General features: G+C 49.0%; 1 long non-coding RNA gene across 1 annotated transcript; it reads left to right on the top strand.

Annotated features, from left to right (window-relative positions):
• Positions 1-2,784: 2,784 nt before the first annotated feature.
• On the top strand, positions 2,785-14,758 carry LOC121445595. The gene is made up of 3 exons (XR_005973967.1): positions 2,785-2,845; positions 3,837-3,925; positions 14,611-14,758. It is a non-coding gene; the product is annotated as an uncharacterized LOC121445595 (long non-coding RNA).
• Positions 14,759-17,982: the final 3,224 nt, after the last annotated feature.

The following is a 17,982-nucleotide window of genomic DNA, read 5'->3' as shown; positions in this document are numbered from 1 at the left end:
ACCCCTAAATGAACCTTCTCAGGAAGGAGTAAAGGTGGCAGCTGACTCCACTTTCTCCTTCCACCTCCTCATATCCGGGCTGCCAGGGAGATGTGGTACCCTACTGAAGGAAGGTCTTCCCAGTCCTGAGTGAATTCTCTCTGAAAATACCTTCACAGACACACCTAGAGATATGTTTCCATCCTGATTCCAAGGATCTCAAGCTGACAATCAAATTTCCCCAGTCTTTGTTACCTCCAGTCACTAGGAGAGTATTTATAACCAGAGCATATTCAGGTCTTCCCTGAGTGAGAGACGGTATGGGAGCGGTGCTTTTCCTGGGTAAGGAGGTAAGCTCCTTTGGAAAAGGGAAAGCAGACCCCAGGAAGAGCTTAGGAAGTTTGTTGCAGGTGGTTTTATTTATTTATTTATTGGTGTTGTTTTGTTTTGTTTGAGACCGGGTCCCTCTACATAACCCTGGCTATCCTGGAACTCACAGGCTTTGTAGACCAGGCTAGCCTTGAACTCACAGAGATCTGCCTGCCTCTGCCTCCCGAATACCGGGGTTAAAGGTGTGCGTCACCACTGCCTGGCGTGGTTGCAGGTGAGATACTTGAATGTTAGCAGGGATGGAGAGAGTGTATTTTGAGAATCTAATCCAGGGAGAGAGGAGGATTAAGTAGAAAGCCACCACCAGAGACCCAGCTAGTTTGGCTTGATTCTCATGCCCTCTAGAGGTAGCCGTGATTAGGAGTTTGGTGAGAATTTCTCCCTGGTCACGTGCCCATATGAAAAGCTCGGTCAGTGTCTTGTCGCAGCAACAAGAAACCAAACACGACAGTCTCTTTCTTTCTCTTAACTGTCTAGAAGCTCCTTTCCTGAGGTTTCTCCATGATTTTTTTTCCAGATTCTTAGAGCTTTATGAAGCTATATTCTTGGTTTAGATTTCATGCCCCTAGGGCCTGCTGCCTTCACCCATTTCACCAGGAACAAAGCTGGCTCCCAGGGTCAATGTCCACTGTGCATTCTTGCCTCACTAAATACCCGCTGTGCTCGCACTTCAACAAGCTGAATTCCCGTGGCTCGTTTGAGTAATTATTAACCTGCGTGCTTCCATTGCTCAGTGTCCTGAAGGTAGCCATGGCGAGGAAGTCAGCATGGAGCAAGCTGGATTTTGCTCACTGTGTTTATATCTGGTGCCCAAAGGCCTGACAGAGGGCAGATGCTCAGTGCATGGGTCATGACCCTGCTGCTCGCAGGCAGCAGTAGCCAGCCCTGGTGAGCAGCAATCTTCATGAATTTTTTGCTCTGTTTTCTGAAGCAATTCTAAAAAATGCCCCCCTGAACGTTGAAATCGATAGGTCAAGGGACATCTATATCGATCGTTTCGAGGCTCAAGGAACGTGACAGAAGAGGAAGCAGAAAGAAGGTAAGAGCCAGAAGACAGGGAGGGGCGCTGCAGAATGAATTCTTTCCACTCTGACATGGATATCACACTCATGAAACGGCAGTTGTCGTTACCTGTATCAGACCTGCGCAAGACTCTGCCCGACAGTGCTCTGACACACATGGGGAGGGGCCCAAGAATCCTCACCTTCCCCTGAGAGGAGGGCAGACAGTGTCTTCAGTGGTCTGGCTATCGGTAAATTGCTCATGATCTCATAATCTCTCACCCATGTCCATGTAACTAACCGTAAGTAACTTGGTCATGAATGCAATAGACCCATCTTAAAGACTAAGGCAGGGAGCAATACAAGAAGACAGCTGGCATGCCCATAAAACAGGTGTGCACATATCACACACACACACACACGCACACACACACACACAAATACACAGAGATTTTTTTTTTTTTTAAATATTTATTTATTTATTATGCATACAATATTCTGTCTGTGTGTACATCTGCAGGCCAGAAGAGGGCACCAGACCTCATTACAGATGGTTGTGAGCCACCATGTGGTTGCTGGGAATTGAACTCAGGACCTCTGGAAGAGCAGACACTGCTCTTAACCACTGAGCCATCTCTCCAGCCCCCGAGATTTTTTTTTCTAATATTACCTTGAATTGCTTCTGCAGTTCTAGCGATCAATAATGAACCAATAGGGGAAGTGGTTGTTCAATGAGGAAATGCTTAATTTATCATTAAAGAAAGTTGATTTAAATCACCAAAGGAAACGTCTGGATCATTAGGAAATCTGGAGATATTCTTTTCTTTTTCATTTTGGACAAAGACACCTTACTTAGATTTGCAAGGGTGATGTGAATTCTCAACTATTATACAAAAGGGGAAGAATTATTATCGGCACAGACACATTCCCTGGCAAAGTAACTTTTGAAGGACCTGGGAAAGGATTCTAAAAACTCATTTTTGAGATAGTCGGTAGATGATTGCCCTGGTGTAATGGCACACAAGAGCCTGAAGAGGGCAGCGTTGGACAAGCAGTTGAGTGCTACCTCTGGCTCTTCCTAAAGAAACTGGGCACTTGAGCCCAGACGGGTGGGGAGACCAGCCTGGGCAGCTCGACCCAGCTTGCTCTAATGTTTGCACAGTGAATCACTCACAGGGAAATGTCTCCAAGGACAAGGGAGAGCAGAGATTCCATCCTGTACCTAGACTCAGCCTGGGACAGTTAACACACAAAAAAGCTATTGTCTCCTCTTCAAGATCTGAATTTGGGGATGAAATTGAAGGCTGAATGAATGGGTCTGATTCGCCCCTGAGGCTCTAGTTCCTTCGTTCTCTGGGGGGAAAGGAGGCAAAATCTTAACCAGTTCTACTTGAGAAGGCAGCAGAGCAAAGTGGTCAAAAAGCGCCAGCCCTGGAGGCAGACAGTCTGGAGCCAGCACCTCAACCTTTCTGAAGGTAAGGTTCAGCCTTTCCACATCTCAGCTTCCCTGGCCACCACACAGAGCAAAGGGTTGGCTGCCCCGAGGATGAAAGGGGCTGGGGCAGGGGAGAGACGGCGGTCAGGGGAGAGAGCCCAGGAGTAAGAGCTGTGACAGTGGAGGCGATGAGGCTAAGGTGCACGCCATCAGGTCAAGCATGCCTGCTTCAGCTCTCCATTCTCATTCAGTGACAAAGAATGGGAGGTGAGAAATCTACCCACTTCAACGCTGTGCCCCACAAGCCTAGGAAACAGGAACTACCAGGAGAGCGAGGGAGAATTGGGTGCATGGTCACCGAGCCTAGCTTTCCAGCACTGTTTACACATTGCCTTCTAGCCTCAGGGTCTGCCCTGTGTTGACTAGAGGGTCTCCTTGTTTGGAATAGTGTGTTTGCCTATGTGGCACGACCACCAGCCTCAGAACCCACCTGCTTCACATGCAGAAGGGAAGACAGTTCCCATTGCATGCTCAGAGGGCAGCGATCAACTAGTTGAAAAAGCATGCGGAGTTGCAAAAGTTAATCAGAGCAAGACCCCCCCCCCCCCATCTCATGTGGGGGAAGGGACAAGGGCAAGTTCAGAGCAGGGCATAGACACAACTTGGCCAACATACTTGTCCTTTCACCTGGCAGCTGTCCAGCCCCCAAATAGCCTGTGTGTCTAGTCCAAAAATAAATCACATCAGAGGGGAAATGAAAGAACATGGGCTCTTGGCCTTGGCCTTCTGTAGGCATACCAATGCCAGCCAACCTTTCAGGGGCTGGACAGGGCGGCCTTACCTTCCTCCTGCTAAGTGGCCAGTGGGGTGTATGGTTTCACCCAGCCTTTCCCTGGGGGGTTGGTGTCTCCTCTGCTCCGTTCACACCATAGAAAGAAAGGACAAGTGGCTCAACAACCTCCAGGGGATAAAGGCCTCCTTTTCTGGATGGACACTCCCTTCTAATGGTGAATGGAACCGCCCCTTTTCAGCAGGCTACTTGCAGCGTCCTGGGAGCCCAGTGTGATTGCAGCGGCTGTCACCACCCCAGAAAGAAAGCCCCCCCACCACAGAGACAGAGGTGAGTGCCTGTGTTCCTGCTCCTTGCCTTCCACTTGTTCCTCCCCCCTTCCCTCAACCCCTGCGCTCCCACTCCCAGATCTGGGTCAAAGATAGACTGGAGTCTTCAAAGATTCCTGCCTCTCATTCAGAGGCGAATTCACCCCCCCAGAAAGAACTATAGAGGACGAGTTCTTAGCCAGGAAGCAGGAAATTATTCCTACCCCGTGAATTATCTGTGCTCAGATCCAAGAAGAGGTAGCCAGGAAATTGTAAACTAGCCAAATCCCATCACCATAAAGTTAATGCTTTCTAAAAGACACAGCATGGAACAGGAAATAAAAGAAATAGCTGATTCTCCCCTAAGGAGCAAAAAGGAAAACAAAAAACAAAACTAAGACTTGCCAGTCTTCCGTTTCTTGCTCCTCCCTGGGGTTTCAGGGTCTTGCAAAAATATACTTAGTAGATTCAATAACTCCTTACTTTAAGAAAAGGAGGAATGAAGTCAGGAGTCTGAGGAGAGTTCCTGGGTGAGCAGAGGAGGGAGAAAGAAGGGCAGTTTGCATCTTGGTGTAGCCTTCTGCAACCCCGAGCGCACCATTTGAGGATGAGTACAGGGGCCGCTATGCCCAGCACATGGGTTCTGTTACTGCAGACATAGGCCACTCTGAGCAATGGTTTGCATCTATCCATGCTAAGAAGACGTCATCAAAACCCCAACAGGAGCCACATACTTGCATAAATCTGGATTCTGTCAATGAACATAATCTAAACCGAGAGTGAAGAGACTTGGGCAAAAAGATGGTATATCTCCCCTCATGTTGAAAGCCGAGGCTTTGGTACAGTGGCGCTAGGTGGGAAGATACCCTGAGTCCTTCTCTCTCCATCCTTCGCCTTTGGCTCCTGGTCAGGTTCTGTTCCCAGAAGGACTTGCCGTGATAGTGGCAGTGTGGCTGCCAGCAACTCAGTCCACATCCCACTGACATCCCGCTCCAGCTGGACTTAGGCTTGGGTCTCACAGAACCAACGTGGAAAGGCCTGCATCTATTGCTGCCGTGGAGTGGGGGTGTCATCTTCTCCAACGCCACCTGGGTTGAGAGTAACAAGGGTGACTCCCCCAAAGGCAATCAAAGTGTTCATCCCCAGAGAAGGGGGCTGGTTACAGGAGCCCAACAGTTGCCACTATGTGGCTCTTTCTGCAATGGTAACTTCGGTCTCCCTTCTCCTTTCATTCATACGGAAATTGATAAGAAGTTATTGATAAGAAGTTTCAGAGGAAGAGTAATTATTGGTAGAACAGATCACTAAGAGATGCCTGCCTTGTCGTACCCAGAGACCCCTGGCAGTGAGGAAGGAACTAACACCAGAAAGCTGATGCTGGCTCAGGTCTAGACCAGCGCTGTGCCCTGACTACTCTAGGCTGTCACTCACTGCCTCTGCCGTACATGTTACTCTGTCCTCCACTCCCCTTGTCCCCAATCCTCCCTCCGCTCTATTGATGGAATTCATCTTGCCTTGCAACTGCTCACCTCAGAGTATTGCTTTCCTTGTGGCCTTGCCCAACCCTTCCAGACACTTTTGCCGTCTCTCTTCTCTGAACCTGAACGGCATTGTCAGGACTGCTGTTTGTTTATGTATTCTTTAAGAAGTCTGAGGAGCTGGCCATGGTGGTGCACACTTTAATCCCAGCACTTGGGAGGCAGAGTCAGGCAGATCTCTGAGTTTAAAGTCAGCTTGGTCTACATAGTGAGTTCCTGGCCAGTCAGAGCTACACAGTGAGACCCTGTCTCAAACCAAACAAACAAAAACTTCATAATGTTTAGTTTCTTTTCCACCTGAATTTTGCAACCTTGGGGGAAAGGTAAGTTTTGTTCCCAGGCCTTTTGCTAGTATCTGCTGCATAACTGGTGCCCAATTAAGTGAGTTCAACTAACTGACCAACAGAACATTGGCCTGCTCGTGGGCCTCAATTCTGACTTTAAAGCGAACATTGGTAAAGCTCGGGATGCAGGCAGAGCCCCTGTAGCACATCCCATGAAGTCTCCACAGTGAATCTGCCCACCAGGCACGCCCTACTACTAAGTCATTTCAGGTGGGGGAGGTACATGCCCTTGCTCATACAACCAGTGAATAGTGATATTAGGGTGTGCCCCAGGCATGCCTGCCAGTTCATTTACTGTTCCATTTAACATAGAGATGCCTCTCAGGGCCATCTCCTGGGGCCTGATTTTAAAGCCCAAGAGACCCAAGGAAGTTGGTAGACTACATAGGACCCTCAGATGTTTTAAGACACCTCTCCATCACCTGACTTCTCAGTACCTCTCTACAGGAGGCCTTATTGGATTCAACCCCTCTCCAGAAGTCAAGGGATCACGGAAGGACTTTCATGGAAGGAGGTACTCTAGGGTTCTATAGAGAACAAGGTACTTTACAGAGAAAAGGGTGATCACAGGGTAGGGTGATCATTCCAAGAACTAGTTCAAAGATAAGTTTTAGAATTCAAGCTTGACCCTCTGGGCACTAGTCACTAGATGGGACCCTGCCCTTTCTCCTGCCCCTGCCCTGCCCAGCATGGTCAAGCAGAAAAGAGCTAGGCTTTTCTTTAGGGAATAGTCTCTGGGATTCAAGAGATGACCAGATTCTAATCCCAAGAGAAACCACATCTTAATGTCATCATAAATGGAGACTAATACCATCCATGCTCTCAAGCCCCAAGCCATGGGCTCTGAGCTGCAACAGGTGCCTGGGAGCCAACAACACCCTCCATCTGGGAGCACACGCTAGCCTATTCATATGGACTCTCGGAAGAGTAGAGCCCATTGGACTTCTTCCATTTATCTTCACACTGCCCTGTAAGGGTCACAAGCTGGCATTGCCACCTTCCTTCTAGGGATGACATAATCCCCCTTGGAGACCTGAGACTGAGTCAAGTCCCAGGATCACCCAGAAGGTTCCAACGGAAAGGAAGCAATCTGAGGGACTTAGCATCCATGCTTGCCGGCTTTTTGCATATGATTATGATGCGGGGACACATACACACATGCATACACACAATACATGCACATACACAAGTGTGTGCTCTAAGGATCGCTCCTCTGAGCATCTGAATCCTTAGGTTAATACTAAAAAGATGAACCTCTGCAGGTTGGAGAGATGGCACAGGGCTTAAGAGAACTTGCTGCTCTTGCAGAGGACCTGGGTTCAGTTCCCAGAACCTATATCAGGTGGTTGTATACCACCTGTAACTCCAGCTTAATGGGATCAGAAGCTGTTTTCTGGCTTCTGAAGGTACCCACATGCATGTGGTGCATACATACATACTCAGGCACACATGCATATACATAAAATATTCTAAAACACTGCATATCTTCATAAAAATATTCACAGCATCATTATTTATAATATATAGCCCTAGATATTTATCAGCTGGTGGATGGAATAAAATGTGGTGTATCCTTACAATGAAACATTCAGCAGCAAAATTAAGAAATAAATTTTGATACATACTACTACAATATTATTGAAATTTGAAGATATTATGCTAAGAGGAAAACCCTATATTGAATGATCGTATTTATACAAAATAGACAGGAGAGGGAATCTTCAAGACAGAAAGGAGCTCTGTGGCTGTCTGAGCCTGATAGGAAGGGGGAAATGTCAGCTGACCACTAAGGGACACAGTTTCTTTTGAAGTGACAAAAATATTCTAAAGTGACTGTGCTTATGGCTCCATAGGTTTGTGACTATAGTAAGATCACCATGCTGAACACGTGATCTGTAGGTCATGTGAGTTATATCTGAATAAAATGTTAAGAAATTGTTTTAGTTGGGGTTTCAATTTCTATGGGAAAACACTATGACCAAAAGCAACGTGGGGAGGAAAAGGTTAATGTCAGCCTAGTTCCACATTCCAGTCCATCACTGAGAGGAGTCAGGACTGGCACTGGGGTAGAAGACATGGAGGAAGGCTGCTACAGGATTTCTCTCTGTGGCTTGCCTGGTCCACTTTCTAAAACAGCTCAGGGCCACCTGCTCAGAGGTAGCACCACCCACACCCAATATTAACTTTTAAAAAAATATTCTACAGAGGTGCCGACAAACAATCTGAATGATAGATTTTTCTCAATCAAGGTTCTTCTTCCCAGAGAACTCCAGCTTGTGTCAAGTTGTCACATAAACAAACAAAAAAAAAAACCACAACAAAAACAAACAAACAAAATAAAAATCTAGCCAGCACGGCAATTCAGTGGGATCTTAACCCAGTGATGGGGTTAGTTGAAGGTGAGGTCTATTGTGCTCTGGTAAGTTCAGGTCTCTCCCGCAGAGTGTGGGGACAGCCAATGGGAAGACCATAGATGGAAAAGAAGGGTCCAGGACACGTCCTGCCTCCTTGCACAGGTCCGGTTAAAGGCTGTGTTGTTTGCATTGCTTTCTTTCCACCTGGATTTCAGATCATGCCTCTGTAAACGCTCACTGTCAATTCATCTCATTCACTTCTGCTGTAGTGCTCCCTAGGACAGTCCCCTAAGGTTTATCATCTTTTATATGCAAGCTTCTGGTTCATTTAAATGGTCCAGACTAGGGATCCAGATAGGTTTGTTTGTTTTGCCAAACAGTAAGGCGGTTACCAAACGAGGCATTCTTACCGTGAGACTAAATTGGGCTTGGGGCATCTTGATTCTTTCCGAAATGAAACGTAAAAATGTGTGTGTGAGCAAACATGCTTGCTTTTCTGGGGGATGGGCTCATACTTTCATCAGATTTTCAGGGGCTTGAGATGGTCTAGAGTTCATAGCCTGCTGCGGACCAGACTGCAGGGATCTGAGCACCAGACCTGCATCTGAGCCAGCAGCACAGCCAGGGTGTTCCAGCCACACTTATCACTCCCAGCGACAGACAGCTGTGCCAGGTTCAGTTCTCAGTGTTCCCAGTGTGCTAAGGACAGCAGTTTCTCTCATGGGCTTCCCCTTGGACCCCTAACGCAGAAAGGTTCTCATCCCTGGCCATTGGGTCAATGGAGCTGAAAAACCATGTTAGCTGACAATACTTGGATTCTTTCTGTCCCAAAGACTTTGAGAAGGTTTAAATCCAACACAGAAAAAACTGCAAACCAAAGCACCATTACAAAGAAAGCGCTGGGTCCCTCTGGGCAGGCTTGGCACTATGCAATGAGCAACGTACAAGTAACACAAGGAGTGAAGAGGTGAGCAGGGGCTGAGTTGAGAGATGCTGTGGGACGCGTGAGCTTGGCTTTGTTCTCGGTGCAAAGGAAGGGTACCAGACAGACGATTCGGAACAAAGAGAGATGCAATCTGACTTACCTTTTAGCAAGGGTCTTCTGGACGGTCCCATGGGGCCGAAGGGACAAAGACGGGAAGACAAGTTAAAGGGAAGTTACTGAAATCAATAAGCCCAGAAGGAGAGACTGATGCTTGGATGAACTAGACCAAAGTCCCCAAATCTCATTCTGTAGCCCAAGCTAGCCTTGAACTCCCTGTCTTCTGCTCCCACCTCCGGACTGCTGGGATTCCAGGCCCTGTACTACCTCAAAGGGCTCGGAGGTCTGTGCGTAAACAAATAAGCAAAGAGCGCTGTAAACGCACAGCGTGCCGTTCGCTACGTGCCACCATAGCCATGGGCACAAAGTCACCTTCTACCTGAGAGAGCCAAATCCCACACCCCTGGCCATCTTCAGGGAGGACTGATCTGGTGAGGGCCACTTTACACGCTTTGGTACTCTATGTTCTCAGAAGAGCTTCGGCATACCGAGTGTAATCACACAGGCTGGATTTGGCAGTACAGCAGACCCGTAGTTCTCGGCTAGTAGGATGTCAAAGCAGAAAGACTGTCTACACTGAGTTCAAAACCAGCCCAGGGAATCGAGTGGAATTTTGTACCAAAACATGCTAAAGGCTTTAGGTTGGCTCCCCGGCACCCCAGAAGCTGGATGTAATGGCCTATGTGTTTGTAATCCCAGCAATCGGAAGGTATAGGCAGGTGGGTCAGGAGTTCAAGATCATTCTTAGCTTACACGGGAGTCCGAGGCCAGCCTGGGATACAGGAGACCTTGTCTCCAAAAAAAGAAAAAAGAAACTAGAAGAAGCACTGGGTGGGGGTGGGGGTCCTAACGGAGCTGAAGCAGCTCACTTGTGCGAGGGGCCCTTTTCAAGTGTCCCGCCTATAGCTGCTGAAAAAAAATTGGCTAATGTTCTTGGGTAACAGTGAGGCAGGGCCAAGCACCCCTTTCTGTGAGCTACTGTACCCGGTGTACCCTCCAGCTCTGCTGATGTGTCTGCCCTTGAGGTTGCCTCGGGTAACTAATGCAGTTTCTTGAGAATGTCTGCTGTGCTTCCCTGTCCACTTGGCAGCTGACTCACCAGGTGGCCAGGATGCCCTTGCTGAGTGGCCCCGGTTGGGTATAATCAGGCGGAAATGCTGGCTGCAGAGCTGCACTCAGCATCTGATTCCGCCTGTCAGCTGATTAGGATTTGTTGGGCCCTGAACAAGGTCAAAATGAGATTAGGAAGAAAATGCCATGAGTCTGACAGAGCCTCGCGGAGCGGCTTCTCTGATTTGAACAGGATGAAGGAGGGAGAAAGGCCGAGGCCACTCTGAAATGTCAGCCTTAAGAGTCCAGGAGAAGATGCCAGGGCGGCTGCTCTGCCTGAGAGGAAGAAAGTGTGCTTCCTGGCAACCTTCTAAAGCTTGCCAACCGATGCGGCATGGGTGTCTCTTTCACACCACCCGAGTGAGGGTGCCGAGTCTGCTGTTCAGAAGCACTGAACATAAAATTGGTTGGGGGTCGGGGGAGAAGAGAGGAAGAAAAGAAATGCTGTCCTCTACTTTTATGGACCTTCTAAAGCAGTGTTTCTCAACCTGTGGGTAGCGACCCCTTTGGGGATCAAACAACCCTTTCACATAGTCGCCTAAGACTTTCAGAAAACGCAGATATTTATCGTCTGAATCCGAACAGTAACAATATTAGAGTTATGAAGTAATAACAAAAATAACTTTATAGTTGGGGGTCACCACAACATGACTTTTAACTGTATTAAAAGGTGGCAGCATTAGTGGCTTACAAAAGGGGGTGCCTGGCCTCTGCCCCATTGAGAACCACTATTCTAGAGCTCTCCCTAAGAGTCTGGAGCCAGTTTCTGTAGAAGCAACTGCCTGAGTGCTGGCCAAGTCTGGCTCTTAAGATTCGGAAGAAGGATGCACCTCCGTTAACAGCCCCAGCACTTTAGCCTTAGATAATTCTGGACAAGCTTGCATCTTTGAGGATAACCCCACCAGGAGTTTGGTCTGTCCTCAAAGATCTATTGTTTTCCTCAGGCCACACCTCCACAGAAGCATGTGGTTTCTGCAAAAGGTCTTATTGTGACAGAGGAGGGTTTTAAAGTGGCTGAAGAAGTTGGAGAGAAGATATGATTTCTGTCACACACAGAAGGACCTAGAGAATCGCGGGTGCTTAATAAGTGGCTTTCACAGCTATTTTTTTCCCCAGACTATTTCCTGGGGCAGGGCTCAGGTCTATTCTAGGGCCAGACTTTCCTCCTGGGGAATCTCACAGTCTCTTCCCACTCCAGGTAACAGTTGGGCCAAGAGACATCACTCAGGATTTTAAAAACTCCATGCATATTGTTTCCAAGATAGGTATAGATCCTTTACACATGTTGAAATAAACATTTGAATTGAGAAATGCTAAATGCAAAAAAATTAAATGTCATCATTAAGAGAACTATATTATAAATATATCTTAAAGAACTGAAGGTCCTTTTTGCAGGATTTGGACCATAATATTGCTAAACACTTACTACAGCACAGAAATTAGTACACGCCAGTCATTAGGGATTGCATTGTGAGGTGTGTGATAGTGGATACAATGGAGAAATTAGATAACAGCTTCCACTTGTACCTTCAAGTTGAGCATGCTAACATTTGATTGCCATGGTGCTCTGAAGTTTGCAGGGAGGCCGAAAGTTGGAAATCTTATTGAGGTCCTTAGGAAAGAAGGAGCCTGGAAGAGCTGAGCTGTCCAGGAGTGGCCAAGAACATAGCGTGCTCAGGTTAGTGAGTGTTAGACTAAACCAGGGAGAGAGAGGGCTAGTCACACAGTGACTCTGGGCGGAACGCTGGGTCTGTGTCTTTTGTTCAGAAAGGGGTCTTTGAGCGCATCATTACAATATCCCAAAGATTTTCCACGAGGTGGCTCCGTTCCATAGCTGCACAGTTCTCAGATCAGACCCACCGGCATGCTGACCTGCCCCTGTTCAAACACACACTTACTGCATTGACATCGTATTGTTTTTCTATTGTTGTGATAAATCACCATGACCAAGGCAATTTATAAAAGGAAGAGATTATTCAGGCTTACAGAGGGATGAGAGCTCATCACCACCATGGCAGGAAAGCATGGTAGCAGGCAGGCAGGGTAGCAGCTGGGGCAGCAGGCAGGCAGGGCAGCAGCCGGGGCAGCAGGCGGGCAGGGCAGCAGCTGGGGCAACAGGCTGAGCACTCACTTCTGAAACCTCAAGCAGGAAGCACAGAGCAAGACAACCAGGGATATGTGGCTTTTGAACCCTCAAAGTCCACCCTTAGCAACATCCTTCATTCAGCAAGGCCACATTGCCTAAGCCTAAGCAAATAGCACCACCAACGGGCAACCAAGTATCCAAATGCCAGAGACTATGGGGGACATCCCATCCAGACCACCATAAACACCGTTTAGGTTCAACGCTTGTGGCTTCCTGAATCAAACCTGCAGAATCCAAAATGTGCACACTGTCATTTCCTGAAAGAATGAACTCTTCTTTCTCGGCTTGATAGACTGAACAAGAAACGCCTGGCACCTGCCCTCATCTGAGTGAATCTCAAGGGTGTAATTTCCACACTGAAAACTTTGGATTTCAACAAGTGACCCATTCTCCTGAATAAGAACATTGCTGGGCCCATGCTCACACACAGCAGCACGCGTGAGGGTAGCTGCACATGGCACCCTCAGTCACAGCCAGAAATCTGTGTGCGACAAGGTGGGAGGGGTTGGAGGAGGTTCCCCTCTAGTTAGGGACCTAGCCAGCCTAGATTTCTTCTGCTCTTCCCAGGAAGACGAGGTTTGATATTTGTGATGGCATTCCTCTGCAGGGCTTCTCTGAGAACCAGTCCCCTCTGACAGACCCATGGTCAGAGCCATGTCATGTCTGAGCCTCTTGCCTCAGGAGCCGAGCTCCTTGGGACTCCTCATTCTGAAGGCCCAGGAATGGCCCCGGTTGCTCTTTCAGCCAAGAGACCCCCCCACCCCCACTGTTAACTATAACAAGATATCCGACAGAAATGACTTGCGTGAGGAAAGGCTCACGGTGGCTAATGGTTTCAGAGACACTCCAGTCCATCAGTGGTGGCGAAGGCATGGTGACAGGAAGGCAGAGGGGTGGCTGCCACCTGGTACGGACCAGGAAGTGGAGAGAGCTAGACCAGAGGCAGGGGTAGGTACAATGGTCAAAGACCTGCTCCTACCAACCTCATTCTGTCGGCCAGGCCCACTTCTTACAGACTCTGCAGCCTTTAAACTAGTGCCACAAGCTAGAGACCAAGTAAGTGTTCAAAATGTGTGAGTTTCAAATTCAGACTTTGTTCTCCTCCCCCGCATCCTGCCCTCCCTGGATTCACTACCCCGGATCGACTACATTGATCAGGGAGAGAGACCTTGGAGTACATTGCCAGTTCCTTCAGGTCCACGTGCCTCTCTCTATCTGAACCAATAGGTGAGCAGGCTGGAGCCCACACACGCATGAATGCTCACTCATGCCTCCCAGGTTGAAATGCCTGTGCAAGGGAGGTTCTCTTCGTCAATGATCAGCCACAATTAATCATATGGTTCCAGCCGGTTTCTTTGATCCATGTCTTCTGAGTCCACTTCATTCTCTACCTTCAAGCCAGAGTCATCTGTATTACGAGGCAACCTCCCTTCCTTCCTTCTCTATGGTATGAAGATGACATCTATGGTTCACTAAAGAGGATCCAGGCTCACCTGAGGACCCCCTAATCTAGCCAGGATAGATGGGAACTGTAATGACAAATGCTGGGGACACTCTCTGACACCCCTCCCTAGCCCTAACCAGGCGGCCACTCCTTGCCTAGCTCCACAGAATGCCCTCAATAGGGCTTGGCTCTGGGAACGGTGTAGACATATAGACAGACACTTACACCATGCGTGGGGACCGATGACAGGACAGAAAAGGGCTCCCTTTCGCTAGCCGCCCGGTTTTAGAGGAATGTCTTTCAACACTACCAGTTGTTTCCCTGGTGACAGAGGCTTCAAAATAAACAGGATTCTGCTCAGACGGTAATACACTGGGCTCGGGCTTCTGTCCCGATACAAACCATGCTAAAATAACACCCAAGATAGTTGTTGTCACTGTCTGCCATCTCTGCAGTCCCCAGGTCTGCTGCAGACCGTCAAGAGCTAGGGGCACTTAGAGCTTCACGTGGACTGACGTGGTGGGGTGCGGCTGGGTGGTGGGCTGCAGGCGGGGCCCCTCCGGCTGACCGGCTGACGAACAAGGGCCAAAGGCAGACCTAGAGGCCAGCGCTCTCCGCTCCCCCACCCACCTCCCTGCTTCCCACACAGCCCTCTGGGACTGGCATAGTGTCTGGAGGCGGTCCAGCAACCTGATGTGCATGCCACAGCCCGTCCCTCTCCCCACACAGAGCTGCAGTAATCCTGAGGTTCGGAGAGCCGGCTGAAGGGACAGTCTCGGCACCGGAACCGTGATACACAGAGCAAAGGCCACCGAGCGAGCGAGTTCCAACCCCCTTGTGAGCAACTGGAGTGAGGAGAGCTGCCAGCCTGCGGGTTCTTCAGGTAAGGATTAGGGAATGTGTTAGATCCAGAGCTGGGTCTGGCTGTTTTGTTCCAGAGTGTGTATAAAGTTAGTAGAAAGGGAAAAAACGAGGGACAGAGAGGTGTTTTGGACAGTTAGCAGGGAGCCAGCATGCCTGCCAGTATCTTGGATGGGCTCCCCTATGGCTGGCTTGAACTGGGGTGCAGCCGGCTCTGGAAGAAGGGCCCGCTGAGAGCACAGACATGGAAAAATAGCACTTACAGGTTAGAGACTGCAGAAGTAATCCTACACCCGGCCGCCCTATCATCATCATTCCTCCAGCGCCAGGCTAAGAAGAGCAGAGGGGGTGGGGAGACGATAGACCGAAGCCCTGGATGCAGCCTTTGGGAGCTGTGGGAAGCTGAAAGCTATGGCCACAGTGGGTCTGGCTGGCCCTATCTTGCTGTGTCATGCTCTCTCTACCCAACAGCCTAGAAACTCGGCTGCCTTGGAAAACCCGTGGGAAGTTCAGGTTTCTATCGGGCCGTTTCATAGAGCAGCTGGAGGGTTTCATAGGGTGGGTGCTGATGCTCCCTGCCCTGGCACCTGAGCCACTCAGCACCTCCTAATCCTCTTTCACAGTCGCAGGCTCATCTCAGGACTCCTCCCTCAGGCTCCCCCAAGGGGACTGTATATACCCAAAGTGTGCAAGGGACTTTTACATACCCAAAGTGTGCAAGGGACTTTTACATACCTAAAGTGTGCAGGGCTCATGGACAGGAGGCCTTGAGACTCTCAGACCTCTGGGTGCTCCTGGAGGAATTTCAGGTATTTAGTCAAGGGCCATTCTACAAAGACCTCACCTCCCACCTCAGTCCCGAGAGTTCCCTATATCTCAGTTGAATGTAAGCCTTCATGCCTTCTTTAGGCTGTTTAGCATCCGCTGTTTCTTCTCTTTCTTCCTATCTGCTTTGGTGACCAGCACCTTTGCTTTGCCTTTCTATGGGGATGTCATGGATGGAGGTTTAGCTCCTCATGCTGCAGTGGGAGGAAGACAGGCATCCCAAGAGAGGCTGCCCTGCTCCCTCACTCCCGGTTACTGCCATGGCTTGGCACTGTGGCAAAATGTTAAAAAGGTTGCTCAGCTGGCAAAACGCAATCTTGAAAGCCTGATTTGGGCCTCCAGAAGTCACTATCTTTTGGGCGTGGGGGATTTTGTTGTTGCTATTTTTTCAGTTGGGTTCAGAAGGTAAATGCTTGAAAGCCCAGTGCCAGGGAGGCAGCGACAGGTGGATCCCTGGGGCATGCCAGCCAGCGAGCCGGTCTAGTCCACTCACTGAGCTCCAGGAACCAAAAACCAAACAAGCAAAACCTAAGGTGGCAACTCTTGAGGGATGACACCTGAGGTTGTCCTCTGGCCTCTGCATGCACATGTACACCTGTGTACACACACACACACACACACGATTGAGAACAAATGACCTTGCTTTGGGGGTAGTGGTAGCCAGGAAGAGTGGGCTGCCCTCATAAGGACTGCTGCCTGTATGAACAGTGTGGCTTGATGGAGCCTCTGATTCACAGCCACAAGCTCCACTGAAGGCTTCCCAGGAAAGGCCCCTCTAAAAGTTGCATCTTGGAAGACAAGTTCAACAGTTTATGCTGAGAAAGCGGGAACACTTTTCCTGGTTGTCACTGCCTTTTAAAGTATAAACACACAGATTTGCTGATGAAACACTAAAAGAAATACATGAAAAGTTAAGAAAAAAGTTTCATGTTTACATGTCCTTGCCTGGTTCTTTCAAGGATTTGAGAAAGCAGGACATGGTTAAGTGGTCTGGGTCTCAGATGAGTGGCACCACCCATGCCGATGCTCTTTTCGGGAGTGTGGCAGGTGGGCACTTCGTCTACACTAGCAAAGGGATAGCCAGCCTGGGGAGAGATGCTGAAGCCAGCCTTTCTGAGGACATGCATTCTGTGGACTCTGAATAAGTAAACAATCAAGGACCTGCCACCCTGTGTACCAGCTGCCAGGAGGGCAGAGGGTATACCCACTTCTGCCTGTTGTCAAGGCATTGCTTAACTGACACAGTTCCCCTTGGTTTAAGTTGCTAAGACAGGAGACCACAGTCATTCATGCCATGGACATACCCTGTTTTAAATAAAGCCAATCTCTATTCACTGTGCAAAGATTACAAGTGGGTAAATCTTTTTTCCTTAAGAAAGGATTCACAAACAAGCAGTTTTTCATCAATGACCAAGGTGTCCCAGAACAGAGGTGACTGGTTCCAGCTCAGTCAGACAGAGAAGGGAAGGGAGCCACTGAGTATCCAGGTGACAGGGTTGGGGAAAAGTTAACCCAAGGCAGAAGGCAGGAGCTGGCTCTAGGGGAGTGGACTGCAGGAACAGCAGACAAAGAGGCGAGGCAGGAACAGCAGCTGGTTCAGTTCTTACATCACAGTGAGACAAAGCATTGTAGGGGCTGGGGAGATGGCTCAGTGGACATACTCACCGCCACACATGCATAGGGACCTGAGTTTGGGTCCCCTCCCCCAGCGCCCATGTAAAGGCGTGGCAGCACACGTCTATAATATCAGGGCTCCTGTGTGAGGTGAGAAGCACAAACAGGAGAACCACCAGAAGTCTGAGGGCTAGAGAGTCCACATATGCACCGAGAACAGCAAAGAGAGACCCTGATCTCAAACAAGTTGGAAGGGAAGGGCCAACATCTAAAGTTGTCCTCTGACCTCTACAAGCACACCATAGCAAGTGCAATCCTGCACTCACACGTGAATGAACACAACCCCCCCCCTCACACACACACACAAACAACACACACGGTGGAGAGCAATTGAAGACACCTAAAGTCAACCTCTGACTTCCATACACATGAATACATGTATACTCATGTGCCTGCACACACATGTACATACACATAACCATGTACACAGCACACACACACGTGAGAAAAACGGTGTGACAAGGTGTGACAAGGTGGGTAAATGTATGAGTTCTGCAGTAAGGCAGCTGGAGGTCCAAACTCTGACTCTGTCACTGATTAGTGCTGTGACTTGCCTCTCAGCCTCCTCGTTTATAAAAAGGGTGACAAAATGCTAACCTTGCTAAGGGCAAGATCAAATGAGTAACAGCCTTAGTACACTGCTTAGCTTTCAGCCAGTGATACTGAGTGCTGAGGAGGGTGGGATGCCCCAAGTGCCACCCTCTGGCACTTTTGCTTTGGCATGGGACTTTGTTTGCATTT

Source organism: Microtus oregoni, unplaced genomic scaffold (assembly GCF_018167655.1).
Source record: "Microtus oregoni isolate MIOR12 unplaced genomic scaffold, Mior012 000220F_ref0000125, whole genome shotgun sequence".
Lineage (NCBI taxonomy): Eukaryota > Metazoa > Chordata > Mammalia > Rodentia > Cricetidae > Microtus > Microtus oregoni.
The sequence above is the reverse complement of the archived record's forward strand: the minus strand, read 5'-3'. Positions and strand labels throughout refer to the sequence as shown.